Source organism: Hevea brasiliensis, chromosome 15, assembly GCF_030052815.1.
Source record: "Hevea brasiliensis isolate MT/VB/25A 57/8 chromosome 15, ASM3005281v1, whole genome shotgun sequence".
Lineage (NCBI taxonomy): Eukaryota > Viridiplantae > Streptophyta > Magnoliopsida > Malpighiales > Euphorbiaceae > Hevea > Hevea brasiliensis.
Genome location: NC_079507.1, coordinates 21,153,104 through 21,175,710, shown reverse-complemented (window position 1 = coordinate 21,175,710; position 22,607 = coordinate 21,153,104). Strand labels below are relative to the sequence as shown.

General features: G+C 33.8%; 1 long non-coding RNA gene and 1 pseudogene across 1 annotated transcript; both read left to right on the top strand.

The window, feature by feature from the left end:
* The first annotated feature begins 2,810 nt into the window (after window positions 1-2,810).
* Window positions 2,811-3,759, top strand: LOC110670741 (protein PAM68, chloroplastic-like; annotated as a pseudogene).
* Window positions 3,760-4,622: 863 nt separating this feature from the next.
* LOC131173963 (uncharacterized) lies at window positions 4,623-11,135 on the top strand. Its single transcript, XR_009144298.1, has 2 exons — window positions 4,623-4,795; window positions 10,846-11,135. It is a non-coding gene; the product is annotated as an uncharacterized LOC131173963 (long non-coding RNA).
* The last annotated feature ends 11,472 nt before the right edge of the window (window positions 11,136-22,607 follow it).

Below are 22,607 nucleotides of genomic sequence, written 5' to 3'. Positions count from 1 at the left end.
GACAATCTCAACATGGTGCAAGACTGCAACACTTTGCTGGTTAGTTATCCTTCCAATTTTTTCATGCTCGTAGCTCCCAAGAGAACTTCTTCCTTTTCTCACTCATTCCCATCTTCTTTGCAATGTTGTCTCTCAAATCTCTTTTTAGCAACTAACTTTATTCTTAACGCTCCATTCTTAGCTTCTATTTATGTGTTTATAGAGGCTAACGGCTTATTAAGTAATATTTTCTAACTTACAAAAGTATTTGAGCTTATAGATAATGATATGGCCAAATCCACATAGACAATTGGGAGAAAGTGATATCATTGTAGCATGTGGGGATGAGAGAAGTGAATATTCGCAACGAAGTTGCTTATAGTTTAATGTTATTGATATCACAACCTCCAAAATAGTACTCACGGGTGAGCACCGAGTAATCGACAAATAGGTGGATATTCTAGCGGGATTCAAGCTACGCGTAGTAGCTCGGACACTCGCACTAACAGCATGGATAATTCATTCACAAATAAGGATCACCAGATGCATGCCAAGATACTTGGCGAGGATGACAGTCCTAACATTCTTAGAACTATCAATTAAAGTGGACTTTCAAGTCCATTATGAAACAAACTCCTAATTCTAACAAGAATTTATATCAAAGCCTATATAAAATATCATCAGCTATGTATTTTAATCTCTTAATCACATTCTCATTCTTCAAAAGTCAAGTTCCCAATAGTAACTTAAACATCAGAGTGGTAGTCTTTTATGTTGTTTTGCAGATCCAAACCCCAAGATTTATCATTCCATACCCATAAAAGAGGAGAACAACATCAGTCATGCAGAAATTAATTGTACTAAATACTTACATTTTTTAATTAAGTAAAAAAAGAATTATTTTGACAAATATTTTATAAATTTATTTGATTGATTGTTATTAATGTTTATTAATATTTTATCAATTCAAAAATTTTCAAAATTAAAGTCACTTTATTATATAAAGTGTAACTGTAGAGAATAAATTGTGTGTATTTCTTTAGGTAAAAAATGGATATAACTACATACAAGTTAGATATGACTAAATAGGAATACATAATCCCTAAATCTATACTAACTATAAGGGGAAAATAAATAATTAGCTAATTAGGAATGCATACATAAGTTGATTTTCCTTAATACTCTCCCTTAAATTGGAGTATAAATGTTAATAATTCCCAACTTGTTATAAATATAATCAATTTGAATTCTTCAGAACTTTTGTGAATATGTCTCCTAATTGCTCTCTAGTTTTGACATGTCCTATCAAAATAATTTTTTTTTTGGGTAAATCTTTTCATGAACAAAATGACAGTCAATTTCAATATGTTTAGTTTGCTCATGAAACACAAGATTAAAAGCAATATGGAGAGCATTTTAATTATCATACCACAACTTAATAGATAATGAGGTCTTAAGACTAACTTCACTCAATACATGATACATCCATACCATTTTATACAAAGATTGTGCCATAGTTCTATATTCATATTCTGTACTAGATTGGGATATTACATTCTGCTTCTTAATTATTGCTCTATAAAAATCAAGTTTCCTCTAAAATTTATTATATTAATCAGCATTTTGCTTTTAATCTATTTTTCAAAATAATGGGATAAAAGTGTTAAAAATAGCAAAATTTAATAAAATAAAATATTAATTTACACTGATTTCTTAAACCCATGTTTGGAATATAAAATTTTGTAAAAATTTAATTCAATTGATTTCTTTTTAGTTAATTCTTAAGTTTAGAATAAGAGAATTCAATTGTTATTCAATTGTTTTTAACTTAAAAATTTTCATTTTCAAAGAAATAGAAATTAAGCATAATTGTGTGAGAATTCAATTAAATTCTTTTCTTATAAATAATTCATTCTAAACAAAGCCTAAAAAAATTTAAACTTTGTTTTGAGAGAAGTGGCTAGAAAAGAAAAATAAATGAAATATCATTTCTTTGGTTTGTTTTGTTTGGACAGCAATTTAAGAAAGGAATATAGGAAAAACAATGGAAATTAAGGTTCCATTTGTTTCATAAAAATAAATTTTCTATGAAAAAATTTTCTTATTAAATTTATTTTTTAAGAAAATATTTTTTATTATTTAATTGTAATATTGAAATAATAATATATACTTATATTATGCATATATATTATTTTATATTTAATAAGATTATTAAAATTTAAAAAATTATTTTCTCTTTTGGAAAAAGGAAGCCATATTATTTAAAAAAACTTAATTTTTCATTTAATTAGAAAAATAATTTTCATTAAATTATTTTTTTGATTGTTTTAAATACTAAAAAATATGAAAAATATTTTTTAAAAGATATTTTCTATAAAATAAATAAAGTATACTCTAAATCTCTAAAAAAAATTCACTAATTTGAAGTGAAAAGAAAGAAATAAGAAAGGAAAAATTATGCAAGACGAAAAGCAAAAATAACAGACTGTAGTAGTAAATGAGGACAAAATAATAGTATAATAATAAAAATAGACTTTATATATTATTATTTCTTTTCTGTTCATTTTCTCACAGATAATAATCAAATAATACAATAAAACATAAATTAACTTTCTTTTTCTCAATTTATTTTTTTTTTAATTTTTAGCACAATTAAATTTAGTGAAGGCATTCCCAGTAAATTAGAGCCTACTGAGTTGAGGACCCACATTGCAAGTGTTAAAAGACCATAATGCCATCACTTTATATGATGTGAAATTACTATAATGCCCTCATGTATTTCACCATTTCCTCCTAAAAATTTCCCTCGACTCCCACACCCTTGTCCCTTTTTTATGTGTATCTGCAGGGAGATAGAGCGAGCTTCAGAGAATGTGTTAATGGCTTCAATACAAGCACAACTGACCGGGCCATCATCCTCCACATTATCACTTTCTTCCAAGGTAAAAATTTCAACATTTCACTTGCAATTTCTTTTCAACCTCTGAATTTCTTTTTCTTTCTGTGATATATTTATGTTTATCCATTTTTTATTTCCCTTTATAATTTAGTTTTCGTTGATGAATTATAATTTGAGTCCTTTCTGTGGGCTGTAAAGATATAATTAAATAAGAACAAGTTTCTTTTTTGCTCACACAATACGATAAAGTTTCAAACTTTATGCTGATATGATAAAATTCCTTAATCAATTTATTGCTTATTTATAGTTATATTGTGTGTCTGCTCTGCAGATCTTTGAACAAGCCTCAGTCTTTACATCTTCACTTGATGCAATCAAACAAGCCTTCCAATTCCCAATTTCCAAACACATTTTCTACCCAAATCAATGTCATTTTTCATACTCTAGGCCACTGTATGCTACCTTAAAAGCCCAAAAGGCTTTGGTACTCCTCCAAAGAAAACCAAAAAGACCAAGAAATGAAAGATAGTCTGTGATGATGATGATGATGATGAACCAAATACGTGCATCATTCTATAGGTAGTGACCAACGGGATAATTAGCAGGATGGGATTTTCTATTGGAATTCCTTTATTTATTGGGTTATTATTCTTTCCGTTCTTTTACTACTTGAAGGTTGGATTGAAGATTGAAGTGCCCACATGTGTGCCTTTCATAGGGTCCTTCTTTTTCTTAATACTGCCTTGTTGGCTGTGAGTTATGGTATTATGTCTTCCAATTGGGATCCAATGAGGGAAGGCTCACTATTGAGTTGGAATAAGGCTCAGAAGAACTGGCTTGTCTTTTGGCAGTCTCTTTGGGGTGGATTTGGTAAGAAGTAGGACTTAGTTTTCTCTTTTATGTCTTTGCCTAATTTGTGTCATCTTCTTCTTCTTCTATCTTTGACCTGGTGATATCGATGTATTCAGACAGTAAAAATAATACTTAATTTCATGCCATGCAAGGAATATAATAGATTTTGATGCTAATGGGAGAGCCGGATTTTAATTTTCATGGTAGAAAGTAATAGGTATGAATTAGATGTGTGGAAAATAAGGAGAGAAAAAATAACTTGGGGAAAATAAGGAGGGATTGACACTTTATTTTGTTTGAAAAAGAGTGGAAAATAAAGAGAAGAAAGAAATCCTTTTGTTATTTTCTCTCCAATTTGGAGGGAAAATAAAATGAAGTGTAAGAAAAAGTAGCTTTTCATAATAAAATTATAAAATTACCCTTTATATTTAAGTTTCTTTTTAAAATATGTGGGATTAAATTATAAATATATCACGACTTTCTTTCCTCTCCTTATTTTCAATCCTTTCCAAACAATGAAAAATAATTTGATTTTTATTTTTATCTCTTTTATTTTCCTTTCATCCAAACAAAAGAAAGGAAAATAATAAAAAGAAAATATTATTTATTTTCCTCACTTTATTTTTTTTCCTCCCTAAAAAGTTATTCAAACACAGTGTTAGGATTTGTGAACTACAAGGATAGTTATTTTTTAAAAAATTTTTTAAAATATATTCATTTTTTTAGTAAATTTCTTTTGATTGTTAAATAATTTGTTCCATGTTGCTATCAGTGTTATTAAAGGCGTGAGAGGCGCTCAGGCGAGGCACCAGGTGATGCGAGGTGCCCCTCTACCGCCTCAACTGTGTCGCCCCTCTTGGCACCAGTAGAGTCGACGTCTCAGGTTGGCGAGGCGAGGCGCAGCATGAGGGAAGCAAGAGGCGTTGCCTCTTTCAAGTGATGCAGAACCCTTTTTTTTATTTTTTAAGACAAAAATATAAAACCCTAAAGACTTACCTGTTGCCGACAAAAAAAAAAATGGAGCTGCATCAACTTTAGGAGCTGCATCGAGTCTGTCCAGTCCAGGTATGTCTCCTCTCTCTCTCTCTCTCTCATCTTCTTCTTCCTCCTCTATTTCTGTTATTTTCTTCCTTCTCTGTTATCTTCTTCCTTCTCTCCTACTCTTTTCTTTGGAATGCAACAACACTGCAGTAGTTTTTTTTTTCTTTCCTTTTCCTTCTTCTTCTCATCCTCCCTGGTTGGCTTCTTCCTCCTCTATTTGCCCTGTTATGCTGTCGGTACTCAGTTATAGACTTACAACAGTTTTGCATTTTTTTTTCCTTTCCTTCTCTTGGTTTGGTACTTTGGCTGGGTTTTATTAATTAGTTAATTATTTGCTATTAATTTAATTGTTTTACCTTTTATTTTTATTAATTAATTAGTTAAATTTTATGGATATTATTGAATTAATTATTTTACTTGTTAATTAGTTGATTTTTTAACATGGGTATTGTTAAATTAATTATTTTACTTATTGATTGGTTGATTATTTAATATGGATATTGTTAATTTAATGGTAATTAATTTATCTTTTACTTATTATTATTGTTAGTTTGATTATTTTTACTTTTTATCTTGTTAATTAGACATCAATTCTCATTAGTTGTTTATTTTATATAGTAATTATTATTTTATTGTTAATTTCATAATTTTATTTTTTGTTCTTACTAATTAATTAATATGAGTATTGTTAATTTATTTGTAATTAATTTACTTTTTAATTGTTATTCTTGTTAATTTAATTAGTTTTGCTTTTTATCTGGTTAATTAGTTATTTATTTTGTATGGGAATTATTAAATTATTGTTTTTTATCAAATATTTAAAAGTATGAATTTTTATGTTATAAGTACACACACACACACACATATATATAAGGTTGTGGCGTTTTGCTTCAAAAAAGCCCTCGCCACGCCTCTTGCCTCTCGCCTGAGGCCATAGGGCACTCTATCGCCTTAGTGTCGCATTTCGCTTTGATAACACTTGATGAAAATCAAGCTACATCTATGCCAAAGGATTTCATCCAAGGTCCAATTACTAGAGCTAGAGCTAAATCACTTCAAAATTTAATTTGTGAAATCTTAAGGAGCAAGGATTATAAGCTAGAATGGCATGAAAAAAATTATAAAGGATTAAATTTGGTGAAAATTAAGCTTGGAAGTGACCAGATGTCATGTGGAGCATTAGGTTACATGGAATAACCTGTGGACATGCATGCACCAAATCCAACCCATGTACATGCATCTATTCCACGCACATAAAGAGTGAAATATGCTGCTAGCACCTTTTTGAAGGAATATTCCTTGCTATTATAACCACATCTCTTTTGGACTTAAATGCCCTTATTGCTACTGTATTAAATTTGCTTTTTGTTGGGAGTTTGATAGATTAATTTTTGTTTGGACTTAAAGCTCCTTGCAGCTGTTACTATAGTAGGGATATTTTTGTCTTTAGCTTTGGGGCCAACAGACTATAAATACAAGTGTAATGAGAGAGGTGGAGGACACACTTTGAATATTAATGAAAGATTGTTTCTGCTTCATTAGTGAGTAAATTGGCTGTTGCCTTTATTCTTGTGAAACTCATTAACTTGCTGAGATTTCTATCTTATAAGGTTTAATATGTATAATATTCTTGGTTTATTCATTCTCCATATGAATTAGGTCAAGAATCCCATTTCTGATATTTTCTTTTAATTATACAGCAATCTGATTGTGCTGGTTCAAAGAATCAAATTCATACATCTTGATTTGGTACTTTCCATATTGTTCCTTTAATTCTTGAATGTGGGTTTTCAAGTTACCAATTACTTGAGGGTTCACATCAGTTTTTGGTATCAGAGCAAAGGGACGTCCAAACAAGGTAGATTCTCTGTTTGCTTCTTATTCTTTGTGCTTACTTTGTGTTTGTTACCTTTTTCATATTTGCTGTTGGGCTCTAGTTTCATATTTGCTTCTTCTTCTTCATCTTGCACCTGGTTCTTTCTTGCTAAACCTTGTTTTGCTTCTTATTGTGTTTCTGTTATTCACATTTTTGTTCATTGTATGCTTGACCGAAATTGGCTCTTGGGGTTTAGTATGTTCTGTTTGTTTAAAAATTTGTTTTGTTGAGTTTGTCTTAGGGTTTTGGGTTAATCAAGCCAAAGCCATTATTCTAGCTATCTATTTTGCTTTCTTCATTTTGATATCAAGCATGAGAGCTTATTTGTGTCATTGAGTTTGACTTACCTATTTGGCCTGAAACTGTACCAACATTATTCGGGTGTGTTTAAGACATTGAGTGTAAATTTTAGGGGTTGTTTGATATTGTTTTCCTGCTGAACCAAAATTTTGCGGAAAACTCGATCAAATTAAGTTCACATAGCAAATAGACCCAGAAATTCTTGAAAATTTATAGAGTGTTTATACCCCATTTCAGTAGTTCCCAAATTAAATTTTAGCTTAAAATTCAACCGTTTGTGTGGCGAACCAAAATTTTGCGGCAGACACGATCAAATTAAGTTCACATAGCAAATCAGCCCAGAAATTCCTGAAAATTTACAGGTTGTTTTTGCCACATTTGAGCTATTCTTAAATTAAATCTCAGCTAAAAATTTAATCGTTTGTGTGGGGAACCAAAATTTTGCGACAGACATAATTAAATTTAGTTTACATAGTAAATCTGCCAAGAAAAGCCTGAAATTCTAACAGCAATTAGTCAGTTTTGGGTTGCATTTGCCTACTCAATTTCAGATTAAAATACACTCGTTTGCATAGTGATCCTAAATTGATGCAATTCTTGGTGTATTTGTGAACTGCTGGTAGTTGTGATAAGTTAGTGGTAAACTTGGATATTTAAGCTTGATATCACTTCTTTAGGTTGTCTCTTTTCTAGCTTACTACTTTTTTATTTTGGTGTCTTCTTTCTTGATTCCTTATGGCATTACATTTCCATTCTTGAGCTTTTCTTTTCTTAACTTCTTGAGTCACATTATTGCTTTCTTGATTACTCGTTTTGATCCGTCACGTGCATGTAACACCCCTATTTGCATAGCCTAGTATATTTCACTGTTCTGGTGACCGGTGTCGGTCTGGATAATTAAGAGGATTAGAACCATATCTAAGACAACTAAATAAGCCTTGAACATAAATAATTAGTAATTGTCAACTAGTTAAGTATAAATAAGAAAAACAGAACATAATAAGTTAAATGAGCCGAGAGTCACAGCGATGGATGACCTTCTCGAGAAGTACTGCGATGTCAATTTAAACTCGAATTTCGATTCATAAAATGTGACGCCGCAGTCCTTACGACTATTGCAAACACAGTGAAAAAAGAAAATCATGAAAAATAATTTTTAAGCAGGTCAAATAATTAGATCAGAGATCCGAAAGAAATATCAAATAACTTGCAAACCGGATCAGACCGGCGAGGGGCAAATTAGTCAATTCACCTCTAGAGGTGATTCCTGACCTAATTGTCCAATAAAATCGGAGAAATGAAAATTTCAGAATAGCAAATTAAATTAAAGAACTATGAAAAAAATTAAAGAAGAATAGAAAAAGAAAAGAAAAGTGGATTATTACATTATCATCTTACCTCATGCATAATGCAATAAAAATAATTTTAATTAACCAAAATTTGACTAAGTCAAAAGCAAGATTAATACTAAAAATTAAAAGAAAAAAATGGGTCTTCTTCCTCCATCAAGTGCTGTCCACTTCTCTTCTCTCTCATCTCTTTCTTGTTTCCTCCATTGAAGCTTAATTTAAAGCTTCACAAACCCTAAAATTCTCCATTAAATCCCCAAAAATTCTTGGTAAACCCTACTTTGGCAACTTGAAAAGTAGATTGAAGAAGAAAAGGAAGGAAGAAAGTTGACCAATTGAAGGATTTGAGCTTTAAAGAGAGGTTAGTGATCTAAACTTGAATATTTTAGTTAAATGTTTATGTTCTTAGTTCAATTAACTTAAAAATATACTTAAAATTAAAAGAAAACTATCCTTGGGGACCAAATAGAAATTCAGCTAGCAGTAGGTTAGGTCTTGAAATGAGTGAATTTGATGCATTTGAATGGTTGTTTAGGTTGAATTATGTATGTAGACTATGGATAGGTGTTTAGAATGCATTAGATTTGAATTTTATGAAAGTTAGGGTTTTGGACCTAGGGTTTGAGAGATGAAATTTTGAGAATTGGCCAAATGGTGTGTTTGACCTTGTTTGAGTTGAAAAATGGTCATGTATGACCAATTGTGGTGTGTAGGAAGTGTTAGAATTAGGTTTAAATTCAGATTGCATATGGTCATTCTGCAGGCAGCATGATCAAGGTCCTTTCAGGGACCAAAACTGAAAATTTACTAACCCAATTGGTGTGAGGCCAATTGAGAATGAAACTAGACACAAAATGACACATTTTTCATTGAGGAATCATGCCCAGAAAGTGACCATAACTTAGTGAACAAATTGGCCAAATCTGGATTAGGCAAACTGACCTGTACAAAAATGACCAAATGAATAGTATTTGTTCATTTAGCCATAACTTGGGTTAGGTAGGTCCAAATGACCTGAAATTTTACCAGTAGAAAGTTGAGACATAGCCCTACAACTTTTATAAAGAACATAAGTCTAAATTATGCCCTTAACTAAGTCATTTAGCCACCTAAATTTAGTGACCTAAAACTGCCAGAACCAAGTTGGTGCCTAAAAAATTTGGGTTAGGCTAATCTGGCCAGCCATGTTCAAATGGCTATAACTTGAGCTACAATTGGAGTGATTCAAAAAGGGAAATAAAGTTAAGATAATAAGAAACAATTTCTATGAAGAAAACTTAGCCAAATTCTAACAGCAATATGACCAATGGAATAGTGCAAAACAGGACACTAAAACTGAAAATTTGTAATTTTACCTAAAAGACTTAAAATTTGAGAAAATAACCAAAACCAACAAATTAGGTAACCAAAATGTGGTATGTGAGTGAAATTGGAATTTCCATACATATTAAGCATTAGAAAGTCAACATATTGACTTGAATAGTATCATGAATAGTAACCCCGAAATACAAATTTTAAAGAACGTCAAGTTTAGCATATTAAAGCTAGGTATAAGTAGATTTGAATTTATTTTTAGAGTTATGATAAATTGCGATATTAAAACACTGTGAAACCGTGTGTTTAAGTGGAAAAAAATACCGGAAAAGAACCCGAGACATCGAGTCAAGGCCAAGAGGCGACTCGTATAAGGTTTGTGTGTGCTATTTTGTTACTTTTAACTTCTAAATTGATTTAAACAAGTTTATTTATGATTTATAATTTTATTGTGCTGAGGATTTTAATTTGTTGAATGAAATTGTATAAATTAAATGTAAATTTTCTTATGCATTTAAGGATTTATTGCATGGTTTTGAGGACTGTAAATTTTAAGTTTGATGTGTTGCCAACCTTGAGCATGAATTTATGATGATTCAATGTGTTAATGGTTTGTAAACACTTTGTAAATAGAAATTGTTTTGAATATGATTTGAAACCACAGTTGACATGGCAATATATGTTGTGAATTCTCATTAGCTTGTCTAGTGAGATATCTCCTCCACTAGATGGGGTGAGTTCCTTCCTCTCTGGCTTGCCAGTTGGGGAAGAGTTTGAATGAGTACTCATATATACTAGCTAGTCTTTGTTCCTCCCTTTTAGCCTCGGTTATTGGGAGAGTTTGAAATGTCGTGGTGTACAACACGGCATCTATTTGAATTTTGGGTCATGGGTTCAACTGTGTTAATTGTTGGTAATGCCCTTTAAATTAAGCATAGTTTGATAAATTGTGGTTGAAATAAATAATTTATCGGTAATTCAAAATATTTTTGTATTGTTTCAAGATTTAAAAGAAATGTAGATAAACAATTACTATTTGATCAAAATATTATTCAAATGAATAATTTGCATGAATAAAAATATTGATTTCTGAATGTTATGAATTTTGAAGAATTTAGAAATTTTAAATTTTTATTTATTATGAATTGTCAAGCATAACTTGTATTAAGTTTTAAATTATTAGTTTGTGCACCACTGAGTTCACCACTCAGTGATAGCTTTGTATGCTATCGCAGGTGAAAGGAATAATAAAGCAGCTGAGCAAGATTTCTGAAAAGACATAGTGAGACTATCTTCGGGTATATCATAGGTATACCCTTGTACATTAGATTTTGATGTAATTCTGTAATTATATGTATGAAATTTCCTTTGAACAGTTGTATCAACTCTTTTGTAATATATTTTTTGATTGTAATCAAATACAAATTATTGTAAGGTTATCTTGAGATTTCATGTATTTATAAAGTTTTGCACTACTAAATTTTTAATACTCCCATGAATGTAAATATTAATTTTGTTATCTTAATGAGATATTTCAATGTTTGATTTAATTTAAACTGTGTATTGAGTTGCTTGTGTTGATTTGTGTAATGAGATTGAATAATGGAGTTGTGATTGAAAAATGTATTGGGAGTGTCTTTATTTTCAGGTTTTGAAGAACTATTTTCTTAAAATACAAATGGCACTATACTGAAATTTTCGTAAAAATTGCAAAAATTTTAAATATCTAAAAATTTGATTTATGTTTGGACTTTAAATAATGGTTTTTAATATCTGGAAAAAAAAAATTTACCCACCAATTTAAAAATGAACGAAAATTATTTTAAAATCCCTTGTAGTATATTTAATGGGTTACCGGTAGGCGAAGTACGGTAATTCATTAAGTGTACTATGGGAGCATGTTACATCTTACGAGGAGTAGGGTGTGACAGTGCAAGAATTTTATTGCGTGTTAAATTTTTGTGATTACAGTCTTGGTTTGAGTTACTTGAGTTTGATAAGAACTTATGGACATAGCCAAGAGAGGTAAAAGGCACAGAGTGGTGAGTTCATAAGAGGGAAAAAGCCTTATTGAGTTAAACACGAGTGGAGTGTCCCCTGTTGAGTATAAACACATAAGGGAGTGAGTGAGGTGTTTTCTTTACACTAACCATTTTCTTGTAGGTCTGAAAACATGTCTAGAAGGGGTGATGGTAGTGAGGGGGAAGGTGAAAATCCATTCTATATGCAGGCTGTTAGACAACAATTTGAAAAAATGTATGTTGTGTGCAATGGAATCATAGATAGGTTGGAAAGATTGGAGCAAAGAGATAGGCAAAATGAAAGAAGGCCAAATAGGAGGGATCTTGTACCTCCAGTAGTTGAATCTGATGAAGATGAGGTTGATAACTATGATTTTGAGGTTGAAAGACCTAGGAGGGGTAGGTATGAGAGAAGAGCTGAAGATAGGAGGAATGGGGATAGGAGGATAAGAAGAGAGGAAAGAGAGAGGAATAGGGTAGATGACAATATCAAAAGTATTAAAGTGAACATCCCTTCTTTCCAAGGGAAAAATGATCTGGATGTGTATCTAGAATGGGAAAGGATGGTAGAAGTTGTCTTTGATTGTCATCACTATTCAGAGGAGAAGAAAGTAAAGTTAGCAGCAGTAGAATTTGCTGATTATGCTTTGGTATGGTGGGATCAAGTGTTGATTAGTATAAGGAGAAATTATGAGCAATCAATTGCAACCTGAGGTGAGATGAAAACTATAATGAGGAAGAGATTTGTTCCTAGTCATTACTATAGAGAGCTACATCAAAGGTTACAAAGATTGACTCAAGGTTCTAAAAGTGTTGAAGATTATCATAAAGAAATGGAAATTGCTATGATTAGAGCAAATGTGGAGGAGGTTAGAGAAGCCACCATGGCTAGATTCTTGAATGGGCTAAACAAGGAGATTGCTCATATTGTTGAGTTACATCACTATGTTGAGTTGGAGGATATGGTCCACAAAGCTATGAAGGTAGAAAGGCAACTTAAAAGCAAGTCAAAATTTGGAGGAAATGCAGGTACTTCATCTTGGAAGTCTAACTGGAAGAAGGAGGATAGGGAAAAGGCTATTAGCAAATATAAGAAAAATGAGGAAAAGGAAAAGAAGGTGGAGAAGAAATTTGTAGAAAGTAAAGGAAAGGAGGTTGTAACTACTACCCGAAATAGAGATGTGAAGTGTTTTAGGTGTTTGGGTAGTGGACACATAGCTTCTCAATGCCCTAACAAGAGAGTCATGGTCATGAGAGAAAATAGTGAGATAGAAACAGAGGAGGAAATTGTGAGTGATTCCACATCTTCAGGGGAGGAGGATGCAGAGGTAGAATATGCTGCTGAAAGAAGTGCTCTAGTGATTATGAGAGCATTAAATGCTCAAGTAAAGGAGGATGTTGGTGATGAATTGCAAAGAGAAACAATTTTTCATACAAGGTGTCTTATCCAAGACAAAGCTTGTAGTGTCATCATTGATGGGGGAAGTTATGCCAATGTTGCTAGTACTATTTTGGTGTAGAGATTAGGGTTGAGGACTTTGAAATACCCTAGACCCTATAAATTGCAGTGGTTGAATGAATGCGGTGAGGTGAAAGTAACAAAACAAGTGCTGATTTCCTTTGCAATAGGAAAGTATCAAGATGAGGTTATGTGTGACGTGGTTCCAATGCAAGCTGGCCATTTATTACTTGGCTGACCATGGCAATTTGATAGAAAGGTGATTCACGATGGGTATAAAAATAGGTATTCTTTTGAAATAAATGGAAGGAAAATCATTTTGGCACTTATGACACCAAAACAGATTTATGAAGACCAAATAAGGCTTAAGCAAGCAATGAGTGAGGTAAAATTAAGAGTGGCCAAAAAGAGAGCAGAGAAGAAAAAAAGGAGTGAAAAGAAATTGAGTGAAAATGTTGTGAGTGAGCAAGACAAGGGTGGTTGTGAGGAAAGAAAAGAGAGTAAAGAAAACATTCCAAGAGTGCTTGAAAAAGGTGAATCTTCGGTGCAAAAGGAGAGCTGTACGGAAAGAGGGGAGAGAAAATTAAGCTTATATGCTAAAGGAAGAGATGTGAGGAATGCCATGTTTGCCAACAAGCAAATATTATTAATTGTGTTTAAGGACTCTTGTTTATCCACATCTGACCTTGACCGAAATTTGCCTAGTGTTGTTGTCTCCCTTTTACAGGAATATGAGGATGTGCTACCCAAGGAGATACCGGCTGGACGACCACCTATTCGAGGGATTGAGAACCATATTGATTTTGTACCTGGAGCAGTTATTCCCAACCATCCAGCCAATAGAACTAACACTGTCACACCCTACCCCTCTGTAAGGCATAAAATGATCCCGTAGTATACCTAATGAATTACCAACTCCGTCTACTGATAACCTATTAAATACACTACAAGGGATTTTAAAAACTTTTCTTACTTCTTTTACAGTGGTGAGCACTATTTACAGGTGTTAAAAACCTTTTTGAACTGAAGCGATAGAACTAACACATTTGAATTATTTGGAATTTCTGTAAAAATTTTGGTAGAGTGCCATCTGTATTTTGGATAAAACAGTTCTTCAGAAAACCTGTAAAAAGCACTTCAATATATTTCCAAATCTCAACTCCAACATATTTCTCAACACAACATATTTCTCAATTCAAATCCACAGTGATTTTTCAAAGACTGAGATACAAGAAATATAATACAATTTTTACAAGTCAAAATAACTCATAATTTACTTTACAACTTCAATGTACAATTTTAATTTATAACTGCTCAAAACCAAAAACAATATATACATACAGTGTATATACATTATAGTACAAAATGCAAAATGTGGTATACTCATTATACCTGATAATCTCTCGCTGGATGTACTAGCAGCCTAGTCTGCTGCCACATGTCTACCTGCGATAGCAATGAAAAGCTATCGCTGAGAAAATGTCTCAGTGGTGCACAACATTAACCAAATACAACTTTAAATCACAGTTCATAAATCATATAAATGATAGATACGTAAAACCATAGTTAAATTCAAGACAATGAATGTCATAAGGAATTTAACACAATATCACAATAAATCTCAGTAATCAAAACGCAGTTAAATTCAAAAGACAGTGAATGTCAATAAGAATTTAAACTCAATTTCACAAATTATCAAAGCTTATAATAATACAATTTAGTCAAATAATTTACGAACACAGTGTTGCCAATTCATACACAACTTAAGCCATGACACAAAATTTTAGATCAATGCCGTGTTGTACACCACGACAAAAGCAATCACAACCCCACTAATCGAAATCAATGAGGAAGAGAGCTAGCTGTATAATAAGTACTCATCCGATCACCTCAACTGGTAAACCAGAGAGGGAGAAAAATAAACGATCACGACTCCATAAATGGAGAAGGAAAATAAACGATTACAACCCCATAAATGGAGAAGGAATGATATGATACTGTCATGCTAAGTGTGAACACAAAATCAATTCCAAACATTTTATTCAAATGATTCGTGAGAATCCAATAAATTTTTAAAGTCATAAATTCATTCACAAAATAGCAACACAATTCATAATTAACTTTAAATTTTCACAAATCACACAAAATCAATTTTTCCACAGTTTCAAACCATTTACAATGCTTTTCAAGCAATAAGTATCCATTCAAACACATTTCCATAATTGAAAACAATAATATATAAATAGTCATAATTTATTTCAATTGAAAAATTCAAAATAAATAACTGTTGTGCACAAACCTCTGATAACTGTCTCCTGGTCTGGACTCAGTGTTTCCTTCCCTTTCCCTGAGTCTTTGCTAACTAAGAAACACAATTTGAAGTGTTTCAGTACTCATTTAAACTGTCTCTAACGATAATGCTTGATAATTAATTCACTGAATTCTAATATTTGCTTAGTCAACCTAAGATGTCGACCCTCGATGCATTCTAGGTAAATTAGGTTTTAATGTTATTAATATGTCACATTCGATAGTATTTTAGAGTTGGTACATGTTACCAAGTTCATTTCCGTGTATACTGCATTTTCTTGCAATTTATTAGATTCCGGGATACTAGTTTGACCTAGCCGGACGACCTAGTTCCCTCGGTTTTCGAGTTTTGATCAAAACTACAAACTTGTAGATCTATGTCTTATGGAACGCGGGGCAAAATTTCAGGTCATTCTGAGTTATGTAGACCAAGTTATGGTCATTTTACTATTGCTGGTCAAATTGCATCAAAATTGGTCACTTTAGGTCACTTTAGGTTATTTTAGGTTCGGCCAGTTTTTGGACCCGAATTTGTGCAAGCTGTTTGACTTGCTTATGGTCATTTTTGGGCTTTGGTGTCTTCATAAGACTTGTAGATATGGGTCTTAACTATTCATGGTTAAAATTTCAGGTCAATTAGACCTGTTTTGAGTGAGTTATGGCCTAAACACTAACTGCTGCCCAAATGGTCAATTTTCAGGCCTTATTTGCACTTAATCTGGATTTGGTCATTTTTCAAGCTACCTTGCAAGCAGAATTTTGGCAAGCTTCCTTCATGAAAGTTGGCACATTTTGTGCCTAGCTTCACCTCTAATTGGTCTCATACCAATTGGAGCCACACACTTAAAGTTATAGGCCTAAAACACAAACTGCCTTATTGCATTTCTTTCATACACATCAAGGATCACTCCTAACACTTACCAAACTCAATATTCAAGTCAATTCTGGTTGTACCATGACCTAAACATAATTCACAACACATTATAGGTCATTTTGGCAGTTTACAATTATATTCAATGTGCACCATAAAGTGCAGAATTTATTAACTCATTTACAACAATTTAAGCATCTAACCATAACACTTTTACATGTCCAACTTCACACCATCATACATACACTCAAACTGCCATAACCTCTATCACAATTCAACACCATTATTTCATAAACCAATCATGAATTCCAGCATTCCTCAAGAGTTAACAAACTGCCACAATGGTACATTTACATTCCATTAATTTCCAAGCTTTAAATTTCATTTCACATTTACATATACTAAGTATACATCACCCAAACAATTTCCTACACAATATACATTTAATCAATCATTTAATTCACCATTTACAAGCACAAATAAACTGCCTTCAAGATGTTTCCATGGCTGCCAAAAGTACACATTCCCATTCAACATCAAACCTCAAAAATTTCTTCATAAATCAAATACCCATAACATCCTTACAAACTTTAATTAAACAAAAATAAAAAACACAAACTTACCACTTTGGAAATTCTTCAAAACTCCACAAAAACTTTCCTTTCTTGCTGCCTATCTACTGCCCATGGTGTGAGGATCAAAATTAATGAAAACAAGTAAACAAAAATCTAGCTTGAAAATGGGTATAATGAGCCATGCATTTGGGAGGCCATGGGAGGGGTTTGAGCTTTCATGCGGCAATGGGACTTCTCAATTGAAGAAGATGAATTGCAGATTGGTTAGTGGATATACACCTGCCCATTTAGTGTTTAATTTAATCCATAGTGGTCCACTCACCTTAATTAAACTATATTATATGTTTTAATTGATAATTACTCCATTTACCCTCCATTTTTTCTATTTACATTAGGTAACCCTAAATTAATTTTTCATTATATTTTCCAAGTGTAATAATATTTATTTTTAATGGAAATTTAGGTCAAAAGAAAACTCGGGATGTCAAATGACCACAATACCCCTATTCGGGTTGCATTCCCGATTTTTCGGTAACACCGGGTTTTGTCCGTTTTTCGATTTCTCACTTTTCTTTGTACTAATTAATTAATTTTTCTTTGATATTTCTAATGATATTTATACTTCAATTGGTGTCTCTTTAAGTTCTAAAAATATTTTTCAAGGTTTCCCGCAGTCCAGGGCTAGTCAACGGTCCACACTGTGACTTCCCGATGCGGTCACCCATCGCTAGGGTTCTCGGCTCGCTTAACTTGGTTACATTTCTTTGCTATTATTTTTCCTTTGTTTTTATTGTATTTTCTTTTCTTGTATTTCATTATTTTATGTCTCCTCAATCATAACGAAGTGTAGTTCTAGGCATCCTAGCTGTCCGGACAACACTGGTCACCGAAACAGTAGAACGCACTACCGAACTTAGGGGTGTTACAATTCTCCCCCCCTTAAAATAAATTTCGTCCGCGAAATTTTACCCAATAGCCATCTTACAATAGTCATACGTTTATTTTCTCCTTTCTATACGATTGTATAATCTTCTTTTCCTCAAATTTGTATAAGACTTTTAACAATCTAATACAACGCTTAATTTGTTTGTATAACACCAATCTCCTCTTACTATTGTGCTGTCTAATATTTCGGTTCACATTCCCTCTTGAATGACCCTTGAGGTCATGTTAGAATCATTCATCTAGTCATTGGTCCTCTGACCATTCTAGTCCATAGTCCTCCTCACATTCGTAATATTTCTTTGTTATATATGAATCAACTGTTCAAATCTCTGCTTCCATAACTCTTTTTATCTGTCAATATTCTATAACTTACTTCCTTTTGTACTGAACTATAACCTTTCGATATTCTAACTTTTGAGTTTTAACCATCTCCTCTGCCTCAAATTCAATTCCTTCTGGGTGCCTAAGTACTTCAAGCTCTTGTGATCTGTGTAAATGTAGCATTTCGCCCCATACAAATAGTGTCTCCAGATCTTCAGAGCAAAAACAATAGCCGCTAGCTCTAGATCATGTGTTGGGTAGTTCCGCTCATGCGGTTTCAGCTGGCGTGATGCATAAGCAATGACATTCCGATCTTACATCAGTACACAGCCTAACCCATTGTGAGAAGCATCACTATAAACTGTGTATTCTTTACCCGGAGTAGGTAAAGTGAGGACTGGAGCTTCAGTCAAACACCTCTTCAACTCATCAAAACTTTGCTGGCATTTATCTGTCTATTGAAATTTCACATCTTTTCGAAGCAGCTTGGTTAGTGGAGAAGATAACATAGAAAACCCTTTCACAAACTGACGGTAATATCCAGCTAAACCCAGAAAACTGCGAATTTCTGTGATGTTCCTGGGCAGCTTCCAATTAAGGATAGCTTCTACCTTGCTGGAGTCTACCTTGATCCCTTCAGCTGACACAACATGTTCCAAAAAGGAGATTTCTTTCAGCCAAAATTCACACTTCGACAATTTGGCGTATAGCTGTTTCTCCCTTAAAGTCTGCAGTACAATCCACAGATGTCTATCATGCTCATCTGCATTCCTTGAATATATCAAAATGTCATCAATAAACACCACCACAAATTGATCGAGATATGGTCGGAAGATAGTGTTCATCAGATCCATAAAAGCAGCTGGAGCATTTGTTAACCCGAATGGCATTACTAGAAACTCATAGTGGCCATACCGAGTTCTGAAAGCATTTTTGGAATACTCTGTTCTTGTACCTTCAACTGATAATAACCAGATTGCAAATCAATTTTGGAGAATACAGCTGCACCCTTCAACTGATCAAACAGATCATCAATGCGAGGCAATGGATATCTATTCTTTATTGTCACCTTATTCAACTGCCGGTAATCTATACATAAGCGGAGAGTACCATCCTTCTTCTTAACAAATAACATTGGTGCTCCCCAAGGTGACACACTAGGGCGGATGAAGCCCTTTTCAAGTAATTCTTGCAACTGTATCTTCAACTCCTTCAACTCTGCTGGTGCCATTCTATATGGTGTTATGGAGATTGGATCCACACCAGGCATAACATTAATTTCAAACTGCACTTCTCTTTCCGGAGGTAATCCTGGCAATTCATCAGGAAACAGATATGGAAAGTCATGTACTGTAGGGATGTCCTTCAATGCTGGACTCCCCACTTGGGTGTCACCACATGTGCCAAGTATGCTTCACACCCCTTTCTTATCATTTTTCTGGCTAGTGCAGCCGAAATGATGTTTGATGGCAATAACTGCCTCTCCCCATATATTACCACATCACTATACTGAGGGAGGCCAAAAGTGACTGTCTTCAGCCTACAGTCAATCATGGCATGATGTCTAGCTAACCAATCCATGCCCAAGATGATATCATAATCTCTGAAGGGCATTTCAATGAAATCAGACAGAAAAGTATGTCCTTAGATCACCAAAGGACAATCCCTATATATTTTATTAACCCTGACCTCCTGTCCTAGCGGACTTGTTACTAGCACCTCAAAGTCCATTTTGTACATGGAACAGCAATGCAATCAATGATGCTAGCTCTCACATAAGAATGGGTAGAACCCGGATCAAATAACACAAACACATCGTGATTAAAAGTTGAGAAGGTACCAACCACAACATCAGATGTCTCGGCCTCTTCCCTCTGTCTCATTGCATAGATTCCAGTCAAGCACCGTCTTGCTCAATGTTTCATCGCGTGCTCGCCGTCATTGGGCTACCTCTACCCCTGCCTCTACCTCTGCTGGGTGGTTGTGAACTTCTGGTGACAGGGCTCTGAACTGACCCTTCTGCAATAGTAGGAGGTGGTCCAACTCTGCGACTACTGGTGCAGTCCTTGGCAAAGTGTCCTGTGCCTCCACAGTTATAACAGGCTCCAATAGCCTTATAGCATATCCCACCATGATATCTTCCACAAGTTTCACATTGGCGGGAATGGTAGGAACCTCCGGTACTCTGCTGACTAAATAGAGGAGGTTTCTGACCTGAATGTCTTCCCCTACCAGACTTCTTGCCACCTCTGCTGTGTTCCCCATGATTCTTCCTCTTTCTAGTAGGACCACTGGAACTCTGTTCTACTGATTTTCCCTCTTTCTCTGTCTTCTCTGATTTCTTTTTCTCAGGGGCGGCTTCAGATTCAATTCTTTCAAACTCTAGGGCTTGAGAAACAAGTTTAGAGAAGTTAGTGTGTTTGAATCCGACCACTTGTAATCTGATATTGGGTTTCAAGTCGGTTTCAAACCTTTTGCATCTCTCCTTGCTGCTAGAAAGTACATTTACTGCATAATGGCTTAGGCGGGAAAATTCTCTTTCATACTCAGCCACTGATCTGCTTCCCTGTTTCAGACTTAGGAACTCTTGTAGTTTCTGGTCTACATAAGCATCGGGGACATACTTTTGTCTGAATTCCCTGAGAAAGTCATTCCATGTTAGCACTACAGGTTCTACCAGACTGTGGGGAATGGTTTTCCACCAGTCATAAGCATCCCCTCAGAGTAAAGATCGAGTATTCAAATTTGAGCTCCTCCGCAATGCAGTTTCTTGAATACACTATCCATACTCTCTAACCATTGTTCTGCCTCTAGAGGATCTATCATCCCCTTGAACTCTCAGAGCCCCATATTTCATCAATTTGTCATATTGTCTAGCGTAAGACCGTGGTTGTACCACCGTGTGTCAGATTAGGGCTTGAGTAGGCACATTACCAGCCATTTGTTGAAACATTGTAGCCATATCTTTGGCGAGCGAAGCGAGGAATCTGCGATGCTGCGAGGCTGGTGCTACTGAACCACTGACATTGTGTAGGGTTGGGGCATCCCCTTGCACCTCAGCCTCAATAGATTGATCGACTGAACGATCACCCTCTTCCATAGTCAATGCGAGGATCTTAGATCTTCTGAACAAATAACACAAGGAGATTTCCTCCCATTAGTGCATATTTATAATGTAATGTACTGTATGTATCAAACAATGATATTGAGCAGTTGTACTATGAAGAAAGAATATTCAAATAACAGGTAAAAACGGAATTTAAAAACTAGCTCTGATACCACTAAAACATGTCACACCCTACCCCTCTGTAAGGCATAACATGATCCCGTAGTATACCTAATGAATTACCAACTCCGTCTACTGATAACCCATTAAATACACTACAAGGGATTTTAAAAACTTTTCTTACTTCTTTTACAGTGGTGAGCACTATTTACAGGTGTTAAAAACCTTTTTAAACTGAAGCGATAGAACTAACACATTTGAATTATTTGGAATTTCTGTAAAAATTTTGGCAGAGTGCCATCTGTATTTTGGATAAAACAGTTCTACAGAAAACCTGCAAAAAGCACTTCAATATATTTCCAAATCTCAACTCCAATATATTTCTCAACACAACATATTTCTCAATTTAAATCCACAGTGATTTTTCAAAGACTGAGATACAAGAAATATAATATAATTTTTACAAGTCAAAATAACTCATAATTTACTTTACAACTTCAATGTACAATTTTAATTTACAACTGCTCAAAACCAAAAACAATATATACATACAGTGTATATACATTATAGTACAAAATGCAAAATGTGGTATACTCATTATACCCGATAATCTCTTGCTGGATGTACTAGCAGCCTAGTCTGCTGCCCTGTCCGTCTGTCTACCTGCGACAGCAATGAAAAGCTATCGCTGAGACAATGTCTCAGTGGTGCACAACATTAACCAAATACAACTTTAAATCACAGTTCATAAATCATATAAATGATAGATACGTAAAACCATAGTTAAATTCAAGACAATGAATGTCATAAGGAATTTAACACAATATCACAATAAATCTCAGTAATCAAAACGTAGTGAAATTTAAAAGATAGTGAATGTCAATAAGAATTTAAACTCCATTTCACAAATTATCAAAGCTCATAATAACACAATTTAGTCAAATAATTTACGAACACAGTGTTGCCAATTCATACACAACTTAAGCCATGACACAAAATTTCCAATCAATGCCGCGTTGTACACCATGACAAAGCAATCACAACCCCACTAATCGAAATCAATGAGGAAGGGAGCTAGCTATATAATAAGTACTCATCCGATCACCTCAACTGGTAAACCAGAGAGGGAGAAAAATAAATGATCACGACTCCATAAATGGAGAAGGAAAATAAACGATCACAACCCCATAAATGGAGAAGGAATGATATGATACTGTCATGCTAAGTGTGAACACAAAATCAATTCCAAACATTTTATTCAAATGATTC